The 12,564-nt window shown below is 38.7% G+C and overlaps 1 pseudogene; it reads left to right on the top strand.

Moving 5' to 3' along the window:
* The window catches only part of LOC124083311 (tripartite motif-containing protein 49C-like), a 60,861-nt pseudogene extending 50,320 nt beyond the window's left edge, over positions 1 to 10,541 (top strand).
* Positions 10,542 to 12,564: the final 2,023 nt, after the last annotated feature.

Below are 12,564 nucleotides of genomic sequence, written 5' to 3'. Positions count from 1 at the left end.
TTAATCACTAAGGAAAGTAAGTTTCTCCACACAGTCTGCCCCAAACCTCTCATAAAACCTCTCTTCCCCTGTAGCTTTCCAAACAAAGTTCAGCCACGTTACCAGAGGGAGAAGAAGATATTTCCTTAAGAAAACAGTTTTTAAAAAAAAAAAAAAAAAAAGTTGTGGACATGAAACTGATATAGTATTTATTTGTCCCATGTTAGCACAGGTTGACATCTTCCAAAGGCTTTCTGTAAGTTTTGTTATAAGATATTATGGAAATACACACTGAATTAAATTCAGACATTATTCATATCCATCCCGTGAGAGAAAATGAACACACAACTTTTTTCTTCAAATACCTGAGTTAAATTCTGGCTTACAAGTTCAGTTTGACGTTGTCATTTAACCAATTACTTCAGTGCACTCAGAAATCAATGAAGTGATATAATTTAATTATGAATCATGCTCTTAAATTCATCACGTTTTTAGGAATTAAAGGCAACATTCACATGGCCCACTTGTGTACTACATGTGCAGACACAAGTATATTCACATTTTTTAAAATACATTTTTTAGTTGTCAATGGATCTTTATTTATATATGTGCCGTGCTGAGAATCGAACCCTCTGCTTTGCACTTGCCAGGTAAGTGCTCTACCACTGAGCTACAACCCCAGCCCATATATTCACATTATTATATACACATATGCCCAACACACATATTTACACACAGGCACTTACCTTACAACAGGATATCACATGGGTGTTTTTTTTTTTTTTTTTGACTAGAGATTGAACCAGGGAGCTCTACCACATAGCAACATACATCCCCTTATTTTTACTTTTTTAAATAGAGACAAATTCTCACTAGCTAGCCTTGAACTTGCAATCCCCCTGCTTTAACCTCCCAAGTTGCTGGGATTATAGAAGTGTGCCCCCACAGCTGGCTGCAACTGGACAGTTTCACACAGGAAAAAAAAATAACCACAATACAAAAGTATAAAGTAAGAACTGTGACTATGAATTCTGGTGCTCATGGTTTTTGAGTTAATAGCTGATTCCCTACATCATCAAAGCCATCCCAAGAAGATAGGCTAGACAAAATAGAAAGATCCCATCTGGACTAATCCAAAAGAAGGCAGTAAAATGAGGAGCAATGAAATTACAAATATATGAGACAAATAGAAAAAAATATGAGATGGTAGATTTAAAACCATATCAATAGTTACATTAAATATGAAAGGACTCTAACTGAAAGGCAGGTAGTTAGACTGGATTAAAAAAGCAAATTCCAAAATATCATTATAAGACACAAAATTTAAATATGAGGATACAAAATTGGAGTGAATTGTGATATATTCTACACACGTGTTGCATAATTTGGTCAACTTCATTTCCCAATTCTTCCTCTTTCCCTCCCCTTATCCCTCATTCTTGGTCTACTTCCACTTTTCTGATCTCCTTCCATTCACAATGGTGAAGTTATAGAGCCAACCTAAGTACCCTTCAACAGATGAATGGATAAAGAAATTGTGGCATATACACAATGGAATATAACTTAATCATAAAGAAGAATTACTTTATGACATTTTCTGGTAAATGGATGGATCCAGAGACTATCATGTAAGTGAAATAAGCAATTCCTCAAAAAAACCAAAGGTCAAATGTTTTCTCTAGTACATGGAAGCTAATCCACAGTAAAGGGAGAGAGGAGAAAAATGAAGTTCAGTGGATTAGACAAAAGGGACTGAAGGTGGGATAGGAAAAGGAAAGAGAAATGACTCTGACATAACTTTCCCATGTACATATATGAATATCCCACAGTGAATCTCAAGGCTGGAATGCACAATATTATTAGAATAAGATAAATTCCATACTTATATAATTATATCAAAATGAACTCTACTGTCATATATATTAAAAATAACAAATAAAAATAATATAAAAAAAGGGCTGGTGGACTCAGAGAGTCAAGGGTTGAATGTTTTCTCTCATATACAGAAGCCAGAGGAAAAAAGAGGAATAAAAAAATGGAGTCCACAATGACTTTCATGCCAACAAAGAACAAAAACTGTTTTATTTCTTCCTTGCCCTCTTATGCTTTTTACATCCCTCTCTTTTTGCGGGTCTATAGCTAAGGCTTTCTATATGAAGTTGAATAGGAAAGAGGGGTAAGAAGGAAAATTCTTGTCTTATTCCCAAATTTAGGAAGAAAGAATCCAGTTTTCCACCATTAGGCATGCTCTCAACTATAAATGTTTTATAGGTACTCTTTATCAGATTTAGAAAATTCCTCTCTGTTACGATTTGAATTTATCCCCCAAAGTCCACATGTAGACAACTTAATCCCTAAGTTTATATACTAATGATATTTGGAGTTGGAGTCTTTGGGAGGTAATTAAAATTATACAAAGTAATGAGGGTGGGGCCCTCATGATAGCATTAGTGGATGTATAAGTGGATGAAGAGAGACCTGCTAACCCTGTGTGATGGCCTCTACTATTTTGATGTAGCACGAAGACCTTGCTAGATGCCAGTGTCATGTTCCTGGAAATTTCCAGCCTTCAGAATCATGAGCTAAAAATAAACTTCTATTCTTTATATATAACACAGTTTGTAGTATTCCATTATAGCAACAGAAAACAAACTAAGACACTGTGTTTCTAGTTTACTGAGTTTTTTTAAATTATGAATGGGTGTTGGATTTCTTCAAATGCTTTTCTGTATCCATGAATATGAACACATGATCTTTCTCCTTTAGTTTGTTGATGTGATGGAATATATTAATGATTTTTGAATAATGAACCAGTTCTGCAAACCTAGAATCCACCCTGCTTGGTTGTGGTAAAGTATACTGCTGCCTATAAATACTTTGAAATGTATTTTTAAAATTACATGGATAGAAGATTGTATATTTGAAAAATTTTGCAATAAAGTAGGGAAATTATAAATTCACAGGGGTAAGAACTGTAGAACTGGAGACAAAAAAATGAAAATGATTTGATTAGTACTGATTTTATTATTTTGGGCAAGTTTTTTCCCTCTTCAATTATGAGCCTTCTGAGCATTGTTGAAAACATTTTAAAAATATTAGTGTGCTGGATATGGTGGCACACACCTGTAATACCAGCAGTTTGGGAGGCTGAGGCAGTTCAAAGTCAGCCTCAGCAACTTAGTGAGGCCCTAATCAAGAGGCCATTTAGCAAGACCCCATCTCAAAATAAAAAATAAAAAATGGGCTGGGGATGTGGTTCAGTGATTAAGGGCCCTGGATTCAATCCCTGGAACAACAATGATAACAACAAAATCAGTGGCAAATTCCCACTGTGTTTTACACATTTCTTTATAATTCTTTAAAAATATGTTTCTGTTTTAAAACATAATTTCATAATTTATGGTTTTGAGCATAAAGGTCAAAATTCCATCCAATATAACGTTAGAAATATGCCTTCTTTGAACCCTGTTGCTTTTTCCCCCCTCCCTTATTGACTTAAAAAATTTAGTTAAACACATAATTCAATTCCACAACAACTCACTCTATCTGTTCATCACCACTTGGATTTTGGGATGGTTTCTCTGATCTTGAAGTTCCATAAACAAAGCTACAAGCTTTTGCATTTGCGTTGCACTTTTATTGCAACTCTCTGCAAAACATTTCCTTTTAAAAAGAAAAGAGGATGAAATCTCCCAGAATGGATGTTTTTAGTAAACACAATTCAAAATCAAACATCTAAGTCTAGAAATATCAAAAAGATATTGTCACTTTTTTTCAGTTTCAATTATTTTCAACATTATTTAGAGTCTGACATTTCAAGTGAATGTGCTTCATGTCCCACTATGTTCAAATTATTGTGCCTCATACTTTGCAACATGTTAATGATGAAATAGATATGGTCTTTGTCCTCACTCCGCACAGTCTTCAGCATTCAAACATCACCTTACCAAGGCTGTAAGAGCAATGCCATCTGAGAAAGGAGTAAGGATGGTGGGGCGGACTCTGTGGAGAAGGGGACTTTTAAACTTAGATACAAAACAGTTTCAGGGGAAATGATTTTTAGGAAGCGTTTTTCAGAGAAAAAGAACAAAGTGGATGTATATGGAGAAAAAACTATTTTAAGCAATTGGCTCATACAAATCTTGGAAGCTAAGAAATCCAAAATCTTTAGGGTGGACTGATAGGCTGAAAACCCAGGGAAGAGTTAAGCTTAAAATTAACCATCAGAACAGGATAATTGTGTTTTCATTCTTAGAGAAGAACTGAAGATTTTTAATAGGGATAACGTGCAACAGGGATGATTTGTGAAACAGGGTCAGTGGGAGGGAGGAGAGGGAGATCTATCTGATTAAGGAGTTGGCTGAAGAAAGTTAACAAGTGCCAGAAAGTTTTGAGATGAAGAGGAAAAAACTAAAAATACTTCATGTCAGCTTTGTGCCGCAGTCTGGCTGGGCACAAATCACGAGCCACTGAAGCAGGAACAAACTTTATTTTTAAACTGCAGGAAAACACTTCACACAGCTCCCGGGGAATCCTCCCGAAGGCCACGAGGCTTGTCCAGGAACCCCCAGCCGGAAATATCTCTCCCGGAAATCCCTCCTCCTGCACTTCCCCAACCAATGGGAACTCTCAGGGAATCCCCGGAAATCCCCACGAGAACTCCAAAATAGTACGAGAACTCCAAAATAGTGCGAGAACTCAAAAGTTGCGGCAGAGGCAGATAGTAATGCCTTGCCTGTCAATCAATACTGTTGGCAAAATGCCAGGGGCCATACAGACTCGGCGGTGGCTCTCAGCAGCTTTGACCTCTCAAATGAGAGTCTTGTTGGGGGCGGGGCTGGGGGCTGATGGCAGCTATAAGAACACCACGGAAACAAGGATGGAGTTTGAGGATATGGGAAAGGATTAGGAAGAAATAGCATTCAGAAGAAAATGTTTTAAGAAATGTTGAAGCTGTTAGCTTTTCATCGCTGTGAAGAAATACCTCCAAAAAACCAACTTAAAAAGAGAAAACACTTATTTTGGCCACGTTTTCAGAAGTTCATCCCCTGGTTGACTGGCTTCCTTGTTTCTGGGCCTGAGGTAGTACATCATGATGGAAGGATATGGTGGAGGAAAGCTGCTCGGTCAATGACATCCAGAATGCAGAGAGAGGGAGGAAGGGGGCTGGGGACAAGATAGAGAGTCCCCATGGGCACATCCTTCAGGACCCATTCCTTCCACTAAGTCTCACCGCTTATAGTTCATTCACTTCTGAATCCATTGATGGATTAATCCACTGAGGAAGTTAGAACCCTCACAATCCAGTTACCTTCCCAAAGGCCCCACCTCTGAGCACTGTGGCAATGGGGACTCAGTCTTCAACAGGTTCATGTGTTGAAGTCTGACTTCTGACGTTCCAGATCCAAACTGTAACAGAACCTAAGTCAGATCTCTGTCATCTGTGTGTCTGTCTCTCTTTCTCTGTATTCCAACATGATCTCAAAAGAGAACAGTTGTAGAATTATACTAGCATGAATTTTAAATCCAAGAACCCATTCATTAACCCATCATGAGACTTTGGGCAAGTTATTCAAACTCTCGTAGTCTCCATTATAAGGAGTGCATACAATTATCTGGTGGGAAGTGTCTAGGACAGTGAGTTGTACCCAACCAGGGGTGACTTTGCCTCTCCAGGGACATTTGGTATTGTTAAGAAATATTTTTTATTGTCACAACTGAGGGTTGGAGGAATGCTGTTGGCCTCTAGTGGGTAGAGGCCAGGAGTGCTGCTAAACATCCTACAGTGCACATACAGCCCCCTACAACAAAGGACTAGCTAGTCCAAAAAGTCAATGCCCAAGACATTATAAATGTTGAGTCAGTGTTGGTTTCTGTCTGTGTATTAATTTGGAAAACAAATAGAATAGAATTTTCCCCACAGTGGGCACATCTGAAGGCTTGTTTTGGGAAATCTTAAAAAATGCTCTGTGTTTGAAGATCAAAGTGTAATTTGGAAACAAAAAAGAAGGAAACTCTGTCCAGAAATTCTTACACAAATAAAACACAATAACAATAATCCTTATTTATTTCTCATTTTCAATCATTAGCTCACTCAGTTTTATCATTGGAATCTGTCCTCTGTCCATCTCCAGAGCTGCTGCCTAGTTTTAAGTGTCATGAGATATAACTGGAACTATTACAACTTGTAGTTGCTCTTCCAACTATAAGCTTCATCTTCTATTTCTCCTCTTCTTCTTCTTCTTCTTCTTCTTCTTCTTCTTCTTCTTCTCTCTCTCTCTCTCTCTCTCTCTCTCTCTCTCTCTCTCTCTCTCTCTTCATACTGATTTTGGGATTGTGTTTCTGATATGCAAATGGACCTTATCTTTTCTGGTATCCCTTAGCCCCTAAATAGTGCAGTTGGCTAAGAAGGAGAGAAATAATAATGCTGTGGAGATAAGTAGAATCCAGGATTCAAACTGGCTGCAGAGCTGACAATAGGAGTGGTGACAGGCTCAATCTCAAGAGGGCCAGTTCCATCTTAACTGCTACCTCCTGCTTAACTTCAGCTGATGACGGCCCATGAGGCAATGTGGACCAGACTTGCCTGATCTCATTTTTCCCCCAAAACTTAGAAATCAGTTTTACAGACTTTAATGGAAAACTTTCAATTTACTGGTCATACCAGATATCTGTGATCTGAAACATTTGTCTCACAGGATCAAATGTGGCTCAGCCTGTTTGTGATTCTCATTTCTCACTTTCTCTCCTCACACCCATCATAATAGCCACATAAAATAACATGTAATTCCCAGAATTACCAGATTCTTCTAAGACCATTTTTTTCATGCACTGCCATATATTTGTGGATGGTCATTCCCCATTTGTTCAACCTCCAGGAGGCTATTTAAATGTTATAAAGATTGTATGATTTAATTAACGCTTTGTCTCTGGATCTACTCAGAATCTTGGGGGAATATGGAGCAAAGGAAAGTGTTATGGTTTCAATCTGAATTGTCCCCAAAAGGCCCATGTGTTGAAGGCTTGGTCCCCAGTGCAGCCATATTCAGAAGTGGAGCTTCTAAGAAGTAATTGGATAATGAGGACTCATTAACAGACCCAACATTGACCGGTTTGTAAGTGAATGGACCACTGGGAGGTGATAGAAACTGTAGGAGTTGGGGCCTAATTGTATGTCACTGAGGGTGTGCCCTGAAAGGCTATATCTGATCCCCCTCCCTTTCTTCATTCATCTCCTCTCTCGCTCTCTCGCTCTCTCTCTCTCCTTCCTGGCTGCAATAAGGTGAATAGATTTCTTCCACCATGCTCTTTCACCATGATATTCTGTCTCACCTCAGGTCCCAAACAATGGAGTCAACTGTGGTCTGAAACTGCAAGTAAAAACAAACCATTCCTCAAGTTCATTTTCTCAGGTATTCTGTCAAAGCAACTGAAAACTGATTAATACAGATAGCAAAGCACAACACAGAGAAGCTGCCAGCATTAAGGGTACCTGTGTTCTATTGCCACTCTTGGGAATCACCTGGAGGTACATCAGTTTCCGATTAGACTAAGGAGTGAAATAGTGGTCCCTGCCTCATATCACTCTTTATATTTTGCTCAAAGGGCCAATTCTCTGGATCTATGGAGTTGGAGTCTAGTCCTACTTATTGGACATCTACCATGTTCCAGGTCACAGCTAAGATCATTGATGTTTGTTCTTACATTTGCCCACCCAACCATTCTTTCAGGGAAGTTTTATCATGTCAATTTTTCAAATGAGGAAGCAGGAGCTTCCAAGAGGTATAGTGACTTGTTCCAAATCACAGGCATTAAACCTTAGTTTTCTAACCTCAAATACACGTCTATTGAATGCACTGTTGTTACTGAAATTGGACTCAGTACCATATTCAGGGACCACATAGGTAGAGGAGAAATAGGGGCTGGAGACATAACTCAGAGTGCTTGTCTAGCATGTGCAAAGAATCAATCCTCAGAACCAACCAACCAAACAAACAACAACAAAAGGAATAGCCTTTATTCTTTGTGGTTGGATGCATGAGGTTTGCTCAGGATTGACCTTGATAAATATCTTCCCTGAAGCCTTGTTCATGTCCTCTAGTTATTTATCTCCATTTTCAGAATAACAACAAAAAATGTAGTAATAATAAAAATCCCCAAAACTATCATGAATTTCCAAGTTTGAGATATAAATGATTCTGCTCCATTAGTCCTATTTTCCATTCCTATGAATTCAGTTTATAAGAGTCTCTATCTTTCAGCAATGCCTTGTGAAATCCTGTCCCCATTAGACTTTCTGGTTGGGGCACAGTGTTCATCCTGGCCACATTCCCTAGAGTTCATGTCCTTTGCAGAGTTTTTACTTCTGATGGTCTAGGTTAAGTCCCAGTGATTTCTGTGAGAAATACAATTTCTTTTGATAATCTCTAAACTACAGATGAGAATGATAATCTCTTGATTCTGGTTCTTTTTTAAAGACCTTTGAATTTTTCTCAGTTAACAATTATTAGACATCAAATTTACCGGTACTGTACTAGGTGCTGGACATACAAAAGTTTACCTGCCTGTGAGGCTTTCACATTTCTATTCAGGAGGCATACATAGAAACAAATTATTCAAAAACAGTGTAACAAATATCCAGACCCAGTGTATCACAAAAGATGGAGAGATCAACATTGCCCATGAGACAGAACAGGTACAAATGGAGGAAGGCTATACCATAGTGGCTCCAAGGAACCCCACTTTCAGATTTCTTTTGAGAACATGTTATTGCTCCTCCTCAAGCCACATAGAAAAAGTAATAACATTAATGAATCTGTGGGTTTGTGGAGAGTCAGTAACTGTTTCTCAAATTAGCTGGTCATAGGTAGCTTCTATAAGAGTTAATCTAATTTGAGGACAAATATTACCCTATCTTTTTTTAAAATCACATTTGCTTAATTTTCTTTTTCTTTGCCATAGCCAAAGGGTCCTGAAGTTTTGAACATGTAGAACATTATTACCTAATATATGAAATGGGATTAAAAGTTAACAGGGGAGATTCCAGCCACAAGTTATGAACTTTCTGCAAGGTTGAGTTGTCACTTAGACCTTGACCATGAACCATGAAACATCTCCTCTTCCTGTCTTTCCATAGCTAAAACTTTCCAAGTACATTTCCATTACAAAGTAGATTTAGCCAAAGGGAAGTATTGTATTTTGGTCTGTGTTTCTTAGGAAGTCTAGAAAAAAGCTAAGTGGTACTGTCTTGTTCATAGCCTGGTCTGACAGTGGTAACCACTTTTCTTCTATTGAGGCCACAATGTCCCTAAAGGCTTGAAATGTTCAGGGCCTCTTGGTCCCATATCTCTTGCTCCCATTAAGCTTCACCTCTCACAAAGGATAGGTGATTGTAAATTCTGTTGGTACATTAGTGAAGGGCTTGTGTTGTATTAAGAGTAATTTGAAGCTGTGTACAGTGGCACACACCTATGATCCAAGCTACTCTGGAGGCTGAACCAGGAGCATCAGAAGTTTGAGGCTAGCCTGGGCCATTTCATGAGACTTTATCTCAAAATTTTAAAATGTCTGGGGATGGAGCTCAGTGGTAGAGAATCTGCCTAGCATGTGCTAGGCTCTGGGTTCAATCCCCAGCACATGCATGCGCGTACACACACACACACACAAAAGTAGTTTGAAAAAAGCTTCAGTCATTATAGACATAATATTTGAAGACTAAATCCAGGAGCATGGGGAAAAGGGTTATAAACTTTTCTATGAGACTTAAAAATTTTTTTAAAAGACAACATTCTGCCATTTTTCCACAAAGGAGAATGGCATCATCTAGAGAGGCTGAAAAAGGAGGGGAAGGAAATTTTTCAGCAACTCAAATAAAGTAAAGCCAGAATGGCTAATATACAGAAGATGTTAAGAGGAATGTATGAGGAGCTGAAGTACATATGCCATATACCAGATGTGGAGTTACTCCATGCCTCTGGAGACACACTGCAGAGTCTTGAATCCATGCAGCTGTATGCAGACCAGCCTGTGAATCCAGAACTCAGTGCAGGGCCCATCACTAGACTAATCAACAGGCTTAACTGCTTCCAAGTTGATATTACTCTGTATCCAAGAGAGCCAACAGTCTTCCTGTATGGAGAGTTGAGAAGTATGAATGTTGGATGTAATCCTCAAGGTGCCTCCTGGATCACTCCAAAGTCAGAATGCTTTCTTGCCTGGGGTATTTAGAATTTTACCACTGGCAGATATTACTGGGAGGTGGATGTGGAAGACTCTTGGAACTGGGCTTTTGGAATGTGTAAAGATTGGAAAGACAACAGACATGACAAGATGGATGAGATAGAGAGACTCTTTCTTCTTGGATGTGTTAAGGAGAGTACTCTCTTTACCACCTCCCACTTGTACTTTAATATGTATCAAGGTCCACTGGCTAAATAGGAGCATTCCTGGATTGTGAAGGTAGTACCATGAGCTTTATGAACATAGCTCAAAGTTCTCTGATACACAGTATTCCTTCCTGTTCCTTCTGTTCCCATCTCAAGTCTGTCTTTTGCTGTACCTGACATACCTAAGGACTCTGCCCCTATACCACGGGAAATACAATGTGTAAGGAAGCCCTCTTTCTTAGGTCTTATCATACATGACAAACAGATTATATTTTATTAACTTTAGGTTCCTTCTAATGTTGTGAAAACCTATTTACTGTGTTATTAATTATGGTGATAGTATTAAAAGCCCATATACTCTTAAAATTTACATTTTTTAATTTGTTCACTTGGGGAATATAATTATCCATGATACATGAACATATTCTCTGGTTTAACTTTATTTCTGAACATTCATGAAATGAAAGAATAGATAATGGTTGATTGAATAAAGTTAAAATTTAATGCAAGAAAAAAAGAGATAATATTCCTTACAAAGCATTATTTCCTAAAATGGTAGGAGTTACACTGTATAAGCTATTAATTTCCATATGTAAATCTGGTTGGGGAACATCGAAAAATGTAGAACCATGGTAACCACCAGAATGGGGAACCAAAAGGTTGGGGATGGGTATAGAAATTGCTTGTACTGGAAGTCCTTCCTTTCCTTGGTACCCATCCAATTTGGACTGTTTTTTTCTTTTGAATTCTAGATATTTTTACTATTGATAGAACCGATTAATGCTCTGTTTGCTACAAGAAAACAATAACATAGTTTTGTCAATTTAAGTAGCATGTGTCCTTGATTTTGAACATATAATGAACATTTTAGAGAACATGTAAAAAATACATCTAAAGCCTATGTTGAAAGAAAGAAAGAAAGAAAGAAAGAAAGAGAAAGAAAGAAAGAAAATTGCTTGCACTGGATTTCAGAAAACCTGAGGGGATAGAGTAAGCCGGGAGAAGGAATCCACCATGTTAAGAGAAGCCAGAACCCTGGAACCAGAGAAGAAGTAAATGTCAAACATCAGGACCAGATCAAAAGTCAATCTGGTACTATGATAACCTGGACCAGAAATAAAGTGCAAAGGGCTTTGGGATCAAAGTCTCAGAGAGGGACCATGAACATGTGAGAGCACTGGAAGTCTGTTTTATGGGATGCTGATGGGAAATGTTCACTAAATTAAGGAATCAGACCTGTATCCATACCATATCCCGCTGGATTTATACAGCAGTAAAATTCCCCAAATGTTTGAGAGTTGTAGACAATCAAGCTCTTCTAGCTCACCATCTCAGTTAACAGGTGAAGAAATTGAGGCCCAAGGTACACAACTCTAGTGTCAGACAGGATTCCCATTCTGAGTTCTGGGCTTTCTCCTAACTTCCTCACATTCCATTTGGTAAGAAAGAGTTTCAGAATCAATTCTACTACAAAAATTAAAAATTACCAAAAGACTTTAATTAAATGGGTAAATGCATGGGTAAATTTCAAGTGAGAAAACAAAATTGTGTGTGTTATGATCTCATTCTGTTAAAAAATACATAAAAATCTGAGAAATGCAACACACCAGAAATAAACCAAGTGATAAGGGACATGCCAATATCTTTTGTTGTAAGTACTTGTGTTCTTATTTGATGTCCTGGCCCTCAGGATGGAATTTGTACCCATTATTGTATCAGTGCATCTTGCCCCAACCTGTCACCCAGGTAGTAGCTGATTGAAGAGTTCCTTCCTCACATAACCTCCACTCCACAGGAACACCTCCCCCAAGGAGAGGAACAAAAGAAGGCCAGAGAGAAAGGACAAGGCTAGAATTTTGTTTGAGACTTAGATGGGAAAGGACCTTAAAGAATACTAACCCTAAGTTGAAAAAGCCAAGATTAGTTTTCTTCTAATGGAGGGAAACTGTCGCGCTCCCCCTGGAGGCGGCACTGGAGGCTTCCAGGGTTGTCCCCACCATCCCGACTTGATGTCCCGGGCCCTCCCATAGGGCCTGGGTTTGGTGGGAACCTTGGGCTAGAGGCGACCTTCGCTCTTGGCGCTGACACAAGTCAGATAGGCCCTGTAGGGTGGGTCCTGGGAGGCCAAGTCCCTAGTAGAGGCTGGCTGGACAAGTTTGGTTAGATACTTGGTTCCCATGGACAGCTGGGTCCCCATAGG

This window comes from Marmota monax, unplaced genomic scaffold (genome assembly GCF_021218885.2).
Source record: "Marmota monax isolate L192 unplaced genomic scaffold, Marmota_monax_Labrador192_F-V1.1 WCK01_AAM20220418_F8-fsc00013, whole genome shotgun sequence".
Lineage (NCBI taxonomy): Eukaryota > Metazoa > Chordata > Mammalia > Rodentia > Sciuridae > Marmota > Marmota monax.
Note: the sequence above shows the minus strand (reverse complement) of the source record. Positions and strands in the feature narration are given on the sequence as shown.